The following is a 19,711-nucleotide window of genomic DNA, read 5'->3' on the forward strand; positions in this document are numbered from 1 at the left end:
ACTGACAGTGTGAAAGATAATAAGAAAGAAACAAATGAGGCCAAAAGATGGCCATGCAGACTGTATGGCAGATGGAGAGATAGTGTGTAATGAGGAGGGGGGGAGTCTGAAGAGAGTCAAAGGCAGTGGTAGAGGGACAGAGTAGCAGATAGTCTTGCAGAGGTGACGGAATGTCAAACGTTGAAGTCAAGTGTTTCCTCGTCAAAGCCAAGCTACGACTAACGGCCAAAATACACCAGGCATGAACAAGGTGAGACATGTCTGTGACAGCATGGCTGCAGCAGAGCGCGTCCATTATAATCATCTGAAGCCAGCATCGCGCGGTTTATCTATGTTTTTGCGCGGTTGGCCTTTTTTTCTATGTGCAGCTACGCAGCCCTCCAACAGGTAAAAATGACATAGAACTGTGTAAAACAGGAGTAAAAGCTGTTTAAAAATGATTAAAATAAATACCTCATTGTAGCAGAGGCAATGCGAGGCACAAGTGTAAGCTTGTATTTTTTTGTTTTTGTTTTTTACATTGCACATTAATCAAATTACTGTGTATCCACGATCCTGTCCTTAAAATGATCTAGTTAATTAATTCAGTACCACTTCATATAGCCTGCGCTTCCAAACCCTGCATAAGCAACTGCATTATCACTTGGCAAAACTCAGTATGCATGCAGTGACGGAGACGTCGTGTCCGTGCCTGGTGTTTTGCAGCTGTTAAAGTATGTGACTAAGAGGGGAAGTCAGTTCTGAGATTGCTTTTTCAACACAGTTTTCATCTGTTTCACATCATATAGGACTTCATGTAGACCAAACCGGAGGATTGCATTGGGATTGGGGTCCCATGAGTCCCGTGGGACCCAATGCAAATCTCGTGGGAGCTGGCGGTTTTAACTTTGCTGCAGGTTGGAGCAGGCAGTCAAAAAATTAACTGCGGGTCCCAAGATTTAGCCAGTGCTGCAGGTCAACTCTCACAGAGTCCTCAGTCAGTGCTCCTCCTGGTGCTTCCTGAAACCACTACCTGCTGCTAGATTAGCTATTATTATTGCAGAAGTATGAATGTAATTACGCACTAGAAAGTAATTTTGCTATATTATTATTGACAAGTATGGATCTTTTTATTATTACTACACAGTAAAATAACATGTCTTCCCTGCGGGACGGGAGAAGACACAAGATCAATGCAGCTGTTGTGCAGGCATGAATGGTCAGACTGTTTGCGGGTGCAGACACACACATTGTGGAGACAGGCAGTAATGGTCAGAAATCCAGCAGGAGCGGGCGGGAGCGGGGTTAAGAAAACAGTCCTGTGCAGGGCTTTAGACCAAGCCAATAATGATTTTGAACACCATCAGAAAGGTTGAATTCTATTCCCATTACAGTTCAACAACCAGATAAAAATGAATTGCCACAAACTCTTTTTCTAGAATGATGCACAAAACCTGAAATATACAGTTTTGGCGGATAGAAATTTGGTAAATTATAAAAATTATATTGAGATAAATCTAAAACCTTATTCATAAATAGTTATGTAAATGTGTACATTGACCAATCATAGCTCATTACTATCGTAGCTAGTGTTGAGGGATTTTCTGTTTATGACTATCTATAAAAAATGATATTTTACAATGGATCAGGCAAAAAATAAAGGATTGAATACAAATGGCTGCCGGATGCCAATGTTAGGCTAGTGACAGAATTTTTAAAAGCTTCCCTCAGGCTACACTGAACAAACTGAGAGAGACAGAAGCTTGACTTTACACTCAAATGTTTATATTTTATACAGAAACACACAATTCACACATAGAGCTTTTACACAAAACAACACAAAAGATTCTAACAGCGCAGAAATCTTCATTATAGGATCTAGATTTATAAGCATTTCACAGACCTGTCTCAGACCACGGGGAAACATTGTGAAAATGTAGTTTTCAAAATTCGGAATTGGCTTTTTACATTACCAGGAAGTTCTGTATAAAAATATTTGGTGTCTACAAAGCCATCTGCCCACCACCAGCCACCCTCAACTGACAAACAGATGATGACTGAAGGAAGGAGGTGAGAGAGTGAGGGGATGTGGGTTTTGTGTGCCATGAAAACTGTAAGCGTCATGATTGTGGCAAAATTTCTGTCCATTTAAATATAACCAAAATTGTAAAACCCCCATTTAGGTCCTGCTTATGTCAAATAGCTGCTTAAAACATCTTTTGTTATCTCCTTAACAGTCAGTAGGTGCTAAATTAAGTCACACAGCATCATGGTCCCTAATGGAATCTTAAAAACAGTTTTTATGTAGTCCCAAACATTATTTTTTATCATCCCGTAACGATGGAATATGGTAGTCTGGAGCCTTGGACCAGGGCAGGTTTTAATAAAAGATCAATATCAGACCAATGTATCATGCTATTGCAAACTTCAACTACCAAATCAACATAACGGAACACCTTTCTACACCATGGAACCAATCTTCCCATGTGCAATTAGGTGTAACTGAGTAAAAGAGCTCATTTGTACAGAGGAAAAAAAGCTGTATCCCTTTAAGGGACACTATATATGTGTCATCACATACTGTAGATAACAGCTAACCCCTTTTAAAGGAATGGAAGTCAGTGAAGACATGGACAGCATCTGTCTGGATTATCAGGCTGCTGGATGTTGCTGATTTGCTGATGCTACTATCTCCTGCTCTACCATGCCCTGCATGTGTGAACGTGGATGAGAAAAAGACAAAGTGAGACAGATGTGTGTGTGTGAGAAAGACTCGATTCTTAAAAGTGCACACCTGTATTAGTCTGTTTGTTTCTGTATTGTGTGTGTGCGTGTGTGTATGTACATGTGCTGTAACTGCAGGCTCTGATCCCAGATAACCTTCTTGGTGTCCGCTCACTGACTCTATCACACACACCTAATCTGTGTGTGTGTGTGTGTGTGTGTGTGTGTGTGTGTGTGTGTGTGTGTGTGTGTGTGTGTTTGTCCAGATGCTGAAACCAGATGCTTTCCTTCAGACTGCAGGCGCCTAAGATAGTGACAGGGAGCGGACACACACAAGGTTATCACACACATAGTCACCAACATAGACACATGCACAGTATATAATACCTCAGGTAGACGTCCAGGTCAGTTTGTGCTGATATATCATTGCTTTAATATAAATCAGCACTCTACTAAGGGCCAACTTCTTTTCGTGAAGATATTTAAAGCTTAAGTGAAGCCAAAGCTGCAGGAATAGATCTGTTCAAAAGTCAGATCAGCAATTAGAATGTATTATCACAACATCCTGTTTTCATAATGATCTTATCATCTATGCAGTATGGAGTTACTGCAATGCCCAGGAGCATGTTCTATACTGATTATGTGCTGCTGAGCATTACACATATACACTGTAATGTATATGTGCTATGACAGAACCTGTGTACCTCTTCTGAGCTGCAACTGCAGAACTAGAACTGTATGGTTGTCATGGTGGAAAAGCCTTTGAGCCAGCATGTCTGATAAAACTATGTCAAGTGTTCATCCAGATTAAAGAATTTCCTTTGATTTATTTTACCGTAAATGTCTCTCTGTCAAAATATCTATCATTATCAAAGCTAAACAACCCGCTTGACTGACATGTTGCAAACATTCCAGCACTGATTACTTGTTGAGATCCTTACTTCTCAACATTAATATTCTTGCCCGGAGTAAACAGTCTCAATCAAGCTAAGGCTCTGAAGTGCATAAATTACAGAGATAGAAATCACTTCATCCCACCGCTCACCAATCACCTCCCTCCTCCCCCTACCTAGCTACCTCTCTATGAATCCATCACACAGGAATCTGCCCGGTTTCAGCCTTTTTAAATGTCTGCAAGCATTTGCGTGCAGATGCACTGCTCACACTTAAGTGCACACAGACAATCCTTGCAAAAAAAAAAAAAATATCAACATACTTGCTGTCATGTTGAGAGACAAAAACTCCCTCTCTCTCTCACACACACACACACACACACTTTCAGACACACAGTGAGTCTGTAAAGTGAAGATTTCATCAATAAATTATGTTTCAGTAATGGAACAGTGCGATGTTATTGTGGGAACAAGGCTGACGCTGCCATGACAACCTTAAGGGTCATGTGAGGTCATCGGCAGCTCTTGCTTTGACGCCATCACACAGTCACCTCGCTTTCCACAGAGGTTGAGTATATGTGAGTCTGTGTGTGGATTTAAGAGCATGTTTGCGTGTAGTATTTCTAAATACATATACAGTATATGTGTAGATGTACTTCTGTGTCTGCGTATGTCAGGGTCATAACAAAGTGAACACGGTAACCAAGGCAACAAAATAAGATGAATCGAGTAAATAAAAAAAGGCAAATCCATTTTCAAACTCTGTGCCACTAAATAAATTTTATAAAGTAGACACACACACCAAACTGCATGTTTCATGGTCAGTCAAAACAGTGGTAGTGAGTTTACGGTCTGAATATAATGTGCAGTTAATTGATTTCCTGTCCTTCACTATGTAGGGGAGCCACAGTGCAATGCAACATAATACAAAACACCTTAAACTACATCCAACGTTCACAAACGTGTTGCATTGTTGTGTCAGCAATAAGGGTTAACCTTTCATCGATTAGCAAAGGTTTAAGATGTCTATTTAGGAAATGTAGGATCTAAAAAAGAAAAATAATGATACAGGTTGGAGCAATGACAAAAGGTTTCCAGTTATACAGGTGAAACCCAATAATATGCTGTCAAAACACACGTAACTATTCCATCTCTTTTATTTATGGCATCTTTTAAGCTATTTATATCTAGTTCCATTTGTGCTGTCTGTCTGTATCTCTCCAGTGACATTAAAGATTTTAATCTGTTAGAGATTTGCTTAAATTTCACCTGCCTCATCCTTCCACTGCGTATTGTATCGTTATGTGTGTGTTGAATGTGTGTGTACACGCTTGCACACACACACGTGCGCACGCTAGCAGTTTGAAATCAAGTCGAAAATTATTACTCACTGATGAACAATTACAGCAGAGGTTTTTTGTTGTTTTTTTTTAAATGTGACAATCACCTGTCTATTATCATAATCAACTTCACACAAAGAGATGTCGCTTTGAACAAGACGGAGAGACAAATAGAGACAAAAGAAGAGGAAGGAGGAGAGAGGGAAACACTGACCAGACACACTTACACACATAAATTGTAAGGGAAGGGCTTTCATGTAAAATGGCAAGACTGTTCTTAACGGCTACATTCACATTACATGCTGAAGTGGCCCAAATCCAATTTATTTGCCTCCTGTGTTCACATGGATTCAGGCGGATGGTAGACAGCAAACATTTTAGTGGACGAGAGCAGGACGGTAAAATGAGGTGAGGCTGTCAGAGAATACCGGCAACGGTAATAGTAGACAGCACTGCTGTCAAAAGTTAAAATATTTTAATTTTTTTCCATCTTCCACAACGGAATTTACAACTGAATGTTTCATAGCTGCCTCACACGAGGAGAAAACACAGGTGATCTGGACAACAAGAAGCTAATAATTTTGGTGCAACGACACCCTGAGTTATATGATCAGAGCTTGAAATCTTACTGCGATATTACAAGAAAATCTCATATATGGCAGCCAATCAGCACGGAGCTGAGTGGAATACCAGGTAGGTAATATCTAAATTTAAAGGGAATTTAACATTATTTTTAAGTTTGCAATAGAATATCAAGAAAAAGCTGCATTTTATAGCTACATGCTTTACTAGAATAATTATATCAAATAATAAACACAAAATAATTTTATTTAATATATTTTACTCTATCTTTTGTAAACAATTCGTCATCACCATAGCAACATATTGTCATGCGTTTTTGGTTTTGCCGTCCTGCCATGCTGTTGAACTGTTGTCCTTCTGCTGTCTACCATCTGCTGAATCCATGTGAACGCAGCATAAGTGTGAACAAACCAAATCCCATTTATTGATGTCAGATCTGGGTGACTTGCATATGTGGTCTTAGATCTGATTCATATCCGATCTCTGGTTATGTGACCGTTACTGTACGTGCATGTGTGTTTGTGTGTGTGTGTGTGTGCATATACTGTAATATGTCATTAAGCTGCAATATTGAGGTGCAGTTGTTTAATTTGTTACAGTTTTCGCCTTGTTTTCTCTTTCGGTTTTGAATTTTTATGTTTCCCTGAGATTCTTTCTGCAGACCTCAGAGAAAAAAATGTGAATTAGTTAGAGCATCAGAACTATATGAGGGCGCAGATAGATCTGTAAAAATACACAATGTCAGACACTACATAATTTCTAGCAATGCCAGTGGTGCGAGTTCCACATGTTAGAAACCGCTAGTGGAAATGTATGGAAGCACTGTACAGTGTGTGGGGTGACAATATTGTATCTGGCCTACTCAGTGTATGTTTTTAGATTTAATGGTAAATATATATTTTCCAGAAATTAAAAGAAATCTGTTAATATAGAATATCTGTTGTATTGGACTCATCAAGGCATTTGTGCAGCTCCAGTCCTTATAAATATACTGGAACTCTTGATGGCTTTCTTGATGATTTGATGGCTTTACTGAATTCACAGCTCATTGAGCATGGTGCTACCCCACACAGATGAATTTTTATATTCATCTGGTCCTAATCATGGTCTCCAGAGATATGCTCTGGTCTGCAGCCTGCACTCAGCTGATACTAATTGCCTATCCCAGAATGCTGTCATTCTGCTCTTCTGGTTTTTGACAGTTTTAGACTCCAACAATTACCCACCATTACCTCTGTGTCATAAGCATCTTATGTGGGTATTTTTCATTTGGAAAGCTGTAGCTTCCAGGGCAGCTGGTGCCCAAACTTATTGCATTATTTACCATATTTCTTGGAGCTGTTTGAATCTCATGTACTGTATGAGTCGGAATGCAGCAAAGATGAGCCAGCTGATATCTGATACATGAGACGGTAGTCATCAAAGGGTTAAATGGCATCATTACAACTTTGCTGTTTGTCTTGTATTTGATTGAGAATCTCATTATGTAGCGTGTTTTGATCATAGCCATCACTGGCTTTGATTATGTGTAGGGTGTGTTCTTGTTTGTTTTTTCGTCTCGTTTTGATTGGTCATTAACCCTCAAGCCAATCAGGAGAGAAACCCAAACTTTTAATAACCATGTGTATATGAATATAGACTATCCCAGATCCCCAACTGTTATCTAGAGTAAAGAAATGTTCTAAAGAATAGGATTTATGCAACTTAATGTCTGAGTATTCAAAATATTACTTTGGGCATGTTGCAAGTACTACAAAAACTACTCAGACACTGAATAAAACTGAAAGAATAGTAATCTAGATCATTTTTAACAAGTCCTCATGTCTAAAAAACAAAATATTTCTTCCAAAACAACCCAAACAACTTACTGTATATGAGCATTTTCATTTTTGCCATCTCTATGATCAAAACACTTGAAGGCTGTTTTCATATTACTGTAATCTGCTGAAAGTTTCTCTGTGCTTACCTTGAATCGGATGTGTGACATCACAACTAGTTTAAAACCAATCATGGTCCAGTATGCAACGAACTGAACAATATTTTCATATCCATGGATTCTTCATTTTTAATGAGGCAGAAGGATGAGACATAATTTTCAGGATCTTTTTTTTTTTAACAAGTTTTATTATTGATAACATTATATTAGTCCCCCATAATCAAAACATACAACAGCACAACAACAAACAGTACAAAACAGAAAACACACAGAACACACCATACAAAATACAAAGCTACACACAACAGCACATCACATACACCCACAATGTCAACTAGAAATTAATATCATGTAAACTTGTCAAATTAAAAGCAAGACTACCTGCACTAATGAGAAGACCATAGAACGAGGTGGGATATTGTTTGTAACTGAAACATCTCACTGTCATAAGTGTACTTTCAGCCAAGTGTAAAACCCCACTGATCAGCAGGTAGTATGGGAGAACAGACAGATGGATACATAGATAGTTGGAAGCTGAAGAGGAAGACGTAAGGTGGGAGGGGGTGTGGAAGCAATTCCTTGCACACCTCTCAGTCATAAATATGGAAAAGGAACAGCGAGGCTCAGCCAGCCCTCCTACGAGCAGAATGTTATCCTGCTTCCTTGGCAGAGTGAGAAAGCCTCTAGCTAAGGGAGATACAGAATACGGATAAACAGATGAATGGATATACTGACAGAATGATATATAGGCAAATAAACATAATTGAGTTGGATAAACTGACACACTTGACATTTTCTTGGTTGTAAGTCTTGCAAAGTCTTCACAGAGCTGAACATATGGTAAGGGAGAACAGAAATTCATGACACTTTGTTAAAATCCACAAAAAGCTGAATTCCACTTCTTTTAATTGCTGGCTATGAGATAACAAATACCATCATAGGTGTATGGACACCCAGAAAAAAAGAAAGTTTGACTTGCTTGTCATGGAGCACTGAACTGCAGTTACATAGTTATGTCATGATGTATGCAAAAATGTTCGCTCAGTTAATAGACAGATGGACTTACATTTTGGTTGCAGTGTGGGCGAGCTGTAAGGTGATGCAGGTGTCATATGTGAAAGAGGTGGAGAGGTGACAGGGTGATATGTCTCATTATCACTGCTACAGTGCCAACCAAATGCTCTTTGGACCTCCTCTCCTCCCCTCTCCTCTCCTCTCCTCCCCTCTCCTCTCCTCCTCCTCACCTCTCCTCTCCTCTCCTCTCCTCTCCTCTCCTCCCCTCTCCTCTCCTCCCCTCCCCTCTCCTCTCCTCCTCCTCTCCTCTCCTCTCCTCTCCTCTCCTCTCCTCTCCTCTCCTCTCCTCTCCTCTCCTCTCCTCCCCTCTCCCCCCCTCTCCTCTCATCTCCTCCTCCTCTCTTCTCCTCTTACTGTCTACTCTGACATTCTTAACAATACAAGATTATTCAACTAGTGGCAGTGTCAGTGCCACATGGATATGTTTACATGTGTCTGCAACTAACAACCATTTTCATTCAATATTGTTTATGAAATCTCTTCTTATCTCTGTGTTAATTACGTTGTTATCTTCTCATATTTTACAACAAATTAATTTTATGTTGGATCTACTAATTGTTTTAGCACTATACATTTGTGTGCTTATGTGAACTCGAAACTGGTGAACTAAAGACTTTGAATGACCTGGTACTGTAGGTGTGGATGGGAGTGTGTGAGTGTGTGTGAGTGTGTGTGTGTGTGTGTGAAAGAGAGAGACAGAATTGGAATTTTGAATTTTCAAAAACCTTTATTTACACAATCAATTCGACAGAGCATCAAAACAACAACACTAAATTCAGCCCAGTATGTGTCTAAAACAGAGCTCCCCTTCACCAATGGAGCACAGAACATTTTTATAGCACCACATAGAAACTAAATGGTCCAGATCATTCATCATCCTGTAATAACTGTGATAACATTTTAGTCTACTGACAGCATCAAAGTCCAAAGAGTCATTTATCTTGTTCTTCCTGCTGATGTAAACAGTTATAAACAATAAAAGCCTTTACAGGCAGGACACCATGTAAAACTCTCTACTGTAAATCTCCCACTTTTTTTTTTTAGTTAAAGTGGTTTGTAAAGTGCTCTCGATTGAGGCCTCACCTCCACACTCAGTGCCCAAGTGAGATCTCCATAATGTCAACACACCCCCTCAGTTTGGCTTTGCTTACCATCTTTACCATCAGCTGGTACATCATTTTTAAAACCTGAGTTAAAACACTCAGGTTCACACCTCCTGGTGCAGTACAATTTAACAGGATACCAGAAAAGTCTTTAAAATCAGGAAAAAGGGTAAAACAGAGCCCTGGCAGTATGAGACCAGGAGGTTCTGTTCAGTCTGTGTGAGCTGGTTGCTAAGGTGTCTTTCTGAAGATACTCGCAGCTGAGAAGCCAGAGCAGAAACAGTCTCAAGCTCGGGTCCACACAGTCCCAATAAACTTCAGCCCAGGATAACCTGAGCCACAAGCCTCCACACCAGGTCAGCAGGACTGGTCAGCGATCTCTGGATGTACTGGAGGCAGAAGGCAGTCCTCGCCCTCCCTCGTCCCTGATGATGATTGTTGATGTAAAAATGATGATAGGTGTGTAAAGGATAAATCCTGCATGATATTCCAGCATCTGGTATGCGACAGGGAGCTCTAAAAATGTTCTGTGTCCTCACTTCAGAGGCAGCAGCTGCTGGAAAACAACGGTTAGTTTCAAAATAATGATATTAAATTTCCTCATTTATGAAACTGAGGCGTATAAGAAATGATATGTATTCAAGTGCTGTCCCAAAAAGGCAAAACTAAACACACACTTCCTCTCTCTGTATATAATATGATGCGTGTCTCTCTGATAATGTGACTGTATTCAGTTTGTCTAGGCTGATGACTGCTTTATCTTTCACAGGAAAATAATGAAAACATGTAAAATGACCAGCACATTACATGTCTGAAAGGGAGTAAAGTTATTGATCATTTGCTATGTTTTATTGCTCGTGGTCTCAGATCCCTGCTTGACACAAGCTTCTTTTCCAAGAACATAATCTTGAATATTCAAAAACATATTGCGATATTCATCAGTTTCATATAAAGATTTTGAACATATGTGGTTACATGCATATTAACAGTAAAGCCTTTCATTTGGCTGGTGATGCCCTGCTGCTAATATGTTTAGTGGTTTTTATGAAGGAGTTGGCTTTTCCATGTGAAGAGTGGTTATGGGGTAAATAGTTGTTTATTCATCGTCATGAAGTAGATTTGGTTGTTGACATGAATTAGTGAGTAAATACGAATCCCTCTCTGCACTCTAAAAGCTCTTCTACTGATTAGTGAGTGACTGGGGGATTGATATAGAAGAGAGGGGGGGCTCGGGGAGGAGAGAGAGCGATTTGTTTATCAAACACTTTCCTCCCTCAAATCTGATTAGCTCAATGTCACATTGAAGAGTTGGACCTCACCAGTCTCTGGTGTGTGTGTGTGTGTGTGTGTGTGTGTGTGTGTGTGTGTGTGTGTGTGTGTCTATTTCCCTACATGCAAGCATTTTGCGTCTGTCAGTTTGTGAGTTTTTATTTGATCACTATAAAAACTATACTATAAAAAATCTCTCTCACTTTGAGAGTGTGTGTGTGTCTTTTTGTCTGCCTGTTGCTCTTGTAGGTCTAACAATATCAAAGTTTAGAGGTGGACACTGTCTCCATCTACTATGCATTTAACCTTGACATAGACAAGTGCTCTCAAACTCAAACACCATAGAAATTCATGAAAAAATTAAATATTCATACACCTTTATTAGTGACCCTACAAAGAGGGAAACTGGACACAAACCACTTCTGAATACAGGAATAGTTTTCATTTCTTAGGAAACATTTAATCCTCTTTCTATCCTCTTTTTGTCATTATTTTCTTATCCTCCACACATTTTTTTAATTATATGTCATCAGACGTATTGTTTATGTGTCGAAACACGTAAAATCAGAGAAGAAAAATAAGGCTTTGATCCCTCTATCATAGGAAATGGGACAGAAATTTTTTCACAACTCCAGGAGAAAATTTTATTTGTTTCTTGCAAACTAAGTGGTTGTGCAAAATATTTCAAAAATACAAAACAGTACCTGCAATTTGCACAACTGAGCTGCCCAATGAGTGTTCTCCATGTGCACCTAATGCTACTTTTGCCAATACAGTAATTTAGGCAGTAATCTTTTTAAACAGTTAATGTGATTTAATATACCAATAACTTCCCTTAATCCTGTTTATATGACTTATACATTTACTTACAAGTGTTTACTTTGACTATCTAGAAAGGTCCTGCTCTACTTTCAAGCTTCACTGAAAGAATTATAGCCATAATTCTGCTCCACCCTATCTCACTGTTCATGACAGTGATATGTCTTTCTCTGCTACAATTACAAAATACTGTCCCTCTGATATGTCTTTGAATCAAATACTCAACTCAACTCAGCTTGAATTCATATCAGTTACAATGAATTCCAACAGTTTAGTCATCTTATGGAGTGCCACGTTAGCACAATGTTCATATTTTAGTGCATAGGTAAAAAATATTTATTGTGTTACTAGTTATCATTTGAAGATCCTTGTGTATTGCCACACCTGTGCTAACCACTAATGTTATAGAAAGATGGAAAATAAATTCACAATTACCAAGGCAGAGCAAAAAAAAGCAAAACAAAAGAAATATATTTGGATTGAGGATGAGTTGTAGTTGAGTCACAGTATTAGAGGTATACACACCACACAGACTGGACTACATCTGACTGTCATTGTTGCTGTGTAAATATGTGTATCATTCAAGCATAGGGACTTGTGTGGTTGTAGCGTTGATACTTTTGTTTGAGCTATTGTTTCTGATATTTCCTTATCTCTCTCTCCTCAGTTTTGGGAGCATAGAAGTTAATGACACAGGCTGGCAGCAGACCAGAGCCATTCTACTGCTGGACCACTCAACAAGTTGGTAGGTAACACCCAAACCCTCTTACTGCCTCCATCTGTGTCTGTTTCTTACTGGATCACTGCTTAATATTGTCTACATGTGTCTCAGTTATTTTCTCTGCAATGTATTTTGCTGTCTATCCTGTTCATTTTTCTTGAAATTGTTCTTTCTTCTTCTCTCTAAATCACCCGTTAAAGAGTGAGAAGATTAGCACCAATTTTCCCAATTTGCCTTGATTAGGCTATTCTTCTCACAGTTGGAGGGGGAAAAAAAAGACAAAAACCCGCTCTGCAATTTGAACACGTGCAGGGAACAAGTGATTGCGATCAATAAAAAAAAGGAGCAGAAAAAAATGAACAAGTAAAGGAATGAATTGCCAATTTCTGTTCTTTCAAGTGTTTTTGGAAGACAGCTCTTTAGGAAAAGCTGTTTCCGCTGAAGGACTCGACGTGTGCATGTTTAGTGTGCGTGTGTCAGAGGGGATGAGGGTGGTTGCTCAGCATTCAACAGAGCCTGATTGGCATTTTTCTTTTACTTCCACACTGGTGAATGTGTGGAAATGGGATTACAAATAGTAGTTTTTTTTATATTATGTATGATATTGTTTGTTTCTGCCAAAACACACTCACATGCCAAGGCATGCCAAGGTCACTATGGTTCCAGGTGTTGCTAACCTACATTTTAATGAGAAATATTTTCAAAATTCTGGTTAGCTAATGCTTTACTTGTGCCAGCCTTTTTGGCAGGACTAAGAATGTAATATGATTTGTATAAATTCTGACAGATTGAAATTCTGTGCATCGCTGATTATTAACTCAGCTTTGTTGAGATGAAAATACTACAGTGATATTTTATTTCATTTGTTGTTTGACTCAACAGCACAGTTTCAGTGCTGTGGGGCTGCAAGGACACAAACTCAGCCATTATGAAAATAGTATTATGGTATTCAGGAGGCACTTTATGTCAGGTAGTGAGTGGAGCAGGTGGACCCAAATGCAGGAGACGGCAGACAGGCAGGATCAGATGCAGAATATTAAATAATAAACATGAAACACTGAGGCACAGGAACAGGGAACACTAATCATAACCACTGAGACACAGGAACCAGGAACACTGACAATAAACGCAGACGACTGGACTATAAATACACAGTGTCTGATTGTAAACTGAACACAGGTGAGTGAAACAAGACACAGGTGAAACACATGAGGCAATAAACCAAGGTGGGAAAACACAGGAAGTGAAGGGAACAAAACACAACATTTCAAAATAAAACAGGCAACAGGTGACACAACACATGGGCAGACTGGTGAGCTGATAGAGTGGGGAAGAGACTAGGAGCAGGGCTGGACTAACAAGGGTGATGCGGATCCTCCATGAACACAGGAGGAGTTAAGGACCACACAAGGGAAACACAGAGAAAACCAAATCCAGGCAACATAAGTGTAACACAGAAAACCCAAGAGAACAAAAACACAAAGAGTCCAAAAACAACAGACAAAGTCCTGGCAGGATGTGACACTTTATTCCTCTTTACATAGTCAGTGACAGGCTACATCAACTCTCCATGGATCTTATTTCCATTGGGGCATTTTGAATGCAACTGTCCTACTTGTGTGTATGTATTAAACAAACAACAGTTACATTGAACCTACTGAAATTGGGGAGCAAGCCATCTTAGACAACTAACATACTGAAGAAAACAGCAAGGAGAGGAGACTAAACAGTAGTAGTACTACCAGTATGGTCACTGTATGGATGGTTAGACAAATACATTAATTGTATATTTGATTTACAGCATCAATTGCCTCCTCTGGATTGTGCCATGAAATGACAGTGCAGAAAACATCCAACCATCATCTTAGGCATCACCATTACAAGCCTAATCCCAACCCTTACTCCACTTTAGTCCTAATTCTAACCTGAATTATAAACACATCTAACTCCATAGTTTAACATACACAAGAAGTGAAGATGAGGCTCTCTTTTCACAGAAATGTCAAGGTCAAAATTCTGATATATAATACTGATCCAGTCATGTCCTAATTACTACACCCTACTATGAAAAGAAATCATTTAAATATACAGCGCTCAATATACAGCAGGCAATTGATCTTGAAAAGCCAAATAAATAAAATAAAATCGAACCCATTTGGCTCTATATAGCGTATGATTCAGTTTGGTTTGAAACACTCTAGCTCATTAAACTGTGACCTCTCACACATTTGGGATTCACTGCAACACTACACATCATTAACTACAAGGGGAATAATGGTGTTTACATAGAACAACATCATGTATCCAACATGCATACATGAATACACACAAGTGAACGCTTTCTTACATATGGACAATCACTTGCTACAATTGGTTACTTCATTATAGGTCTGTATTTGCTTTGTGTGTATATTCAGCCCATTGAAGCAGGTGGGTAATATGTCTGAATAATGAAATCTGTAAATTAAAAAGCAGTCCATGTAGTTCAAAAGGTGAATGCTCTTTAATTTAAACTGTTAATTTTCAGTGTTTAAAAATATGTACTCAAATTCTTTTTCTCTCTAATGTCGACATCTCAAAATGTCAAAATTCCCAATATGTGCATGTGAGAAAAAGATGTAAATCACTTTGAGACAAAAGCTAAGTGAAAGAGATGTAATACAGTACTAATAATGTAATACAGTACAATGTAGTACTTCAGCATTAAACTACACCCACTCAACTTTAACTTTAAACATAGAAATACCCATTCTCTAGTCTCTTCACTCAAAAAAGTACAACACCTATACTGTTTTTAGTTTCCAAATCTCTTTGGTCTTTGAAAGAAAACCGCCTCTACTGTCTACCCTGAACTTAGTTTATGGTTACATAACCATGTAAGCCCTGGTCAGTGACTGATGTGACCTGACAGCTAGGGAATAACCATGTGACAACTTGGAAAGACCGCTGACAGGAGGAAATAGACCCACTGGGGCCATCATTGCTGAAGAAGTGCTCTTGACTAGTTGGGCCAGTCGGATGCTTCCTTAAGGGTGAATACACAATAGAGACCTTTTGGGACAATTTATCCCCAATTCCCTCTCCTGACAACTGGCAGAGAAATCTGGTGCTGGCACTTGGTCAGTTACAATCTTCAGCACTGAATATCTAATAATTAATATGTGTTTGCAGGCCTACACTGATATTTTCAGACCTTGATTTTTGCAGAAGTAAATCTAGATACTCACATCAGTATTTAATGAGTCGGCAATTGGTGGTGGAATGAGATAGATCTACAAAGGAGAGGAAAGGAGGAGGAGTTGGCAACTGCAAATTAGCATGTACATGGGTTGTCTGCATAATTGAAATTCTGGAGAAATTACTCCAAGTGTTGCAAGAACTGCCTTGGCCCTTTGTGACAATTCAGAACCAGACAGATAGCCCCTTTCAATTGCAGGAACTTAGTGAAACTTAGCAAAACACCTGCATCTATTGTCCACTGTACTCTACCTTCCTTGTCCTTGCAACTACATTTCTGCATTTCTCAAGAGGTGACATAAATATAAGTTCCAGGTACTTTCAGAGGTTCAGGAAGAGCTGTCAATCATGATTGGTCAAGCAGATGTGTTGTCATATGACAAATGATGGCAAAAAAGTCTGGCATCTGGGAGAAATGGGGATACAACACTGTGCTGGGAAAAGAAAACAAAAAAAAAGATGAAACAAGATTATAGGATTGCAATGTGTGCAGTGAAGCAGTGGGCCACTGACCAATTTATGCCGATGCTGCGAGTCTGTTTCCCCGTCTCTCCTTACCTTAGCCTGCGCCCAACCTTAGCTCTCAGCCAGTTGTTGTGAGTTTGGTCCCTATGTGGTCTTATAAATTAAGTTTATAAGAAATGGCCCTCTTTGTATGAGTGCCAAAGCCTCATGACTCTTAAGAGTTCTGGAGTTCCTGCAGTGGAAAAAGCCTAAAGAGAAAAGTTGGGGATAACTCTCACCAGGTAAGAGAGAGAAGCAGACAGGAAGACAGAACAATGGAGGGAGATCTTGTTGTGTTGTGCACGTTTTAAGTAAATTTATTACAAGTCAACAAAATAAAAAGCAAATCATCCCATGTTTCCCAAGCTAGTGTTAAGCAAATGTATTCAAGATGACTAAACAAATTACATAATTTGTAACAAGCACCAGTATGTCTTAGTAAACCAGAGTGTTCTGTCACTGATTCATGACTAAGATGCTATTTTCATAAATGAATTGATCTCCTATGATCCATGCTGGCATCTGGCTTCTTTTGTTTTAATTGGGGGATGATGCATTTAAGCATCCTAGTCCACCAAGTGACCTGACTCCCTACATTTTAAATTTTACGTGGTAGTTTTTGGTCTTTCTGGTGTTAAGTTGTTGACCTCAGTTGTTGTTTTTTGTTGTTTGTTTTTAGTTTTCTCTTTTTTTTGGGTGACATTTTGGCTTTTCTTTTTGTGGTAGTTGTAGTATTTTGTAGTCTTGTGTGATACAGATGGATTTCAAAACATAGCAGATGAAATAAAACCAAAACATCTGGCTCACTTGGAGATCGGGATATTTTATCAGATGTATCTGTTCACAGTTTACAATGTGTTGTTGCAGTGATAAATTTAGATGACATTTAACAGGTGAAATGGTTTTATGTGCATAATGACATGCTGTAATATCAGTTTATTTTACAGAGTGTTAGGACTGTAATACTCCCAACACTCCTAAAGCATGCTGAAATGCTAAGAGATTTAGTTTATCTAAAACTGTATCGCAGCTTTCTAAAACAACGAAACGAAACATGCTTGAGGCCAGGTGTGACCCACCGGCATTATGTTTCTTAGACCTGTGCATTACACTGCTGAACAAAATTTATGTCCTATATAAATCAGAAGCACCTGAAGCAATTAAAAAAAGAAAAAAAAAACTTGTTAAAATAAAGCTACATAAATGACATAATATACAACAATAATGAATCATACTAGACTATTAATGTGGTCCACATTTAGATAAACAGCTGGTTTTCTCCTGCCTCTGTGATAACAGTGTTCACCTCCTTCTGGCAGTTGAAGCCTGGATTAAGAGTCATACATGCATATGCAGTTGCAGGATGCACACAGACGTACATACACAGACATGCCTGTGTGTTAGGAGCCACATGTGCGCACGCATGTGCGTCTGCATGGCTTAGTTGTACTAATCATAAACAGATGCACATACATGCACACAGAATTTTAGTAAATAATCACATGAGCATATGTACATGCGTCCTCTGTGACCCTTTCCACCTCCTATAGTGTGTGCATGCGTGTGTGTGTGTGTGTGTGTGTGTGTTTCATATGGTAAGTGGTTTCTGAAATAGCCACATTGTCAGTTAAACTGTAACCAAATCATTTTGTAATGTGTCCACACTGTTGTGAAATTGAAAGGGAAATTATTTAGAGAACTGACTTATTTGCTCGCAAGTTTCATGGATACCAAATGCAGGCAGGTAGGGTCAGCCCAGGACCGTAGAAGTCTTACCAAGGGGTAGAAACTTTATCTTGGTGTGTCTTACAGTACTTAGCAGGTGAGCAAAATAGAATTTCTTTAATCTTTTTCTTTTTTTTCACAGTGAACAAGGTCTTGATGAAGTGTTACTGATCCGGAGCTGTTCACAAATAGATATGTGCTTATCTAAATATGTGGTTAATCTTTACACTTGGCAGGATCTGTGGACACACCATTCTTCCAAAAGATATTCCCTCATTTGGTGTTTTGATGATGGTGGTGGAGAGCGCTGTCTAACATGTCAGTCCAAAATCTCTCATAAGTTTCAACTGGGTTGAGATCTGGTGACTGTAAAGGTCATAGGATATGATTCACATCATTTTCATACTCATCAAACCATTCAGTGACCCCTCATGTCCTGTGAATTGGGGCATTGTCATCCTGGAAGAGACCACTCCCATCAGGATAGAAATGTTTCATCATAGGATAAAGCTGATCACTCAGAGCAACTTCGTATTGATTTGCAGTGATCCTTCCCTTTAAGGAGAAAAGTGGACCCAAACCATGCCGGCAAAATGCATAACAGAGCCACCAGATCCCCTTACTGTAGGGGTCAAGCATTTAGACCTGTACTGGTTTTTCCTTTCATTTGTCACCCATCTGTATGTAAACACCAACACAGAGAGTCAAAGCTGTTCAGCGGCTGTTTGGCCAAGCTGAGCCACATTTAATGTCTCAGACAGCAGGGAGAGCAGCGGCTCTCCTCTGCCTCCTCCACAGCCTGATTCAGACAGGAAAACATGCCATCAGTGACTGGTTTCTTGATTTCAGTTACAACTGAAAAACTTTATATAACTGAAATCAAGAAAACAGTCGCTGATGACAGACAGCAGGTTTTCCTGAATGTGGCTCAGCTTTGGACAGCTGCTGGACAGCTTTGACTTTCTATGTTGGTGATTACATATGTGCACCACAGAGCACTTCAGTTATAGTGATTGTGAAACCATCTGACATTAAAACATATCTTTTTATCTTCATTTACCAGAGTATACTCTTCCCAAAACCCCATCCTTTTTCTTTCACAAACCTGTTAGCTTTATTGACATGTTAACACATTTGTAATCTCCAGTTCTCTTTGAAGGATAGACAGCCCATATTATCCTCTTCATGACACCCAGGAATGGGTCCACAATTGTTTTTTCTGTCTTTTCTTTTTTCTTTTCAGAGCACAAAACAGCCAGCATCACACATACTGCTTCTGTAGCCATGATTGACGATTTCTTGACCCTCCTCCTTGATGACCTATGAACTCATGCAAGGTCGTGAACGATGATTGGTCATACTGGTAGTGTTGCCAGTCTCTCGACCAGCAATAATTTATTGCTCTACGATTGCCTAATCTGACATGGTGACCGTTGTGAAAGACAAAAATAAAATGTAGTCTGATCCCGGCAATCTTCTTTTCAGTTCTAAGTAGAAGCTTTTCCCCTAATGTTCACCTGGTATTTTTGTCATTGTATAGTACATACTGTGTCTGTGGCTTAGCTTGGTCCCAGTGTCATGAATCATTTTCTAAACATGTGTACATGTGCCTCAATGGCATTTGCCAATTCCAGTTTTACCGACTAAATTAGATTGGAATTGGCAAGGACTGAAATTTCCATCCTCCAGGTTCCAAATTACTTTGAGTCTCAAGCGGATAAATGGATAAGGGTCACTTTCCACACTGGCCCCTTACCGTTTTAGACAATAATAATGAAAAGTGTCATTTTATACAGTCTTGGCTC

At 39.2% G+C, this 19,711-nt stretch overlaps 1 protein-coding gene and 1 long non-coding RNA gene across 7 annotated transcripts in view; one reads left to right on the forward strand and one right to left on the reverse strand.

The window, feature by feature from the left end:
• Positions 1–19,711, reverse strand: part of LOC137179644 (uncharacterized) — a 178,270-nt gene that overhangs the window by 73,664 nt on the left and 84,895 nt on the right. The window lies entirely within an intron of this gene.
• The window catches only part of LOC137179643 (teneurin-3), a 370,272-nt gene that overhangs the window by 72,127 nt on the left and 278,434 nt on the right, over positions 1–19,711 (forward strand). For 5 of the 6 annotated variants that reach the window (XM_067584473.1, XM_067584474.1, XM_067584475.1 and 2 more), the window contains one exon: positions 12,387–12,464. The gene's annotated coding sequence lies outside the window, so the exon portion shown is untranslated. Of the gene's footprint in view, positions 1–2,969; positions 3,041–12,386; positions 12,465–19,711 lie in introns of all 6 variants that reach the window. The other variant, XM_067584477.1, reaches the window with a different exon arrangement.

This window comes from Thunnus thynnus, chromosome 3, assembly GCF_963924715.1.
Source record: "Thunnus thynnus chromosome 3, fThuThy2.1, whole genome shotgun sequence".
Taxonomy (NCBI): domain Eukaryota; kingdom Metazoa; phylum Chordata; class Actinopteri; order Scombriformes; family Scombridae; genus Thunnus; species Thunnus thynnus.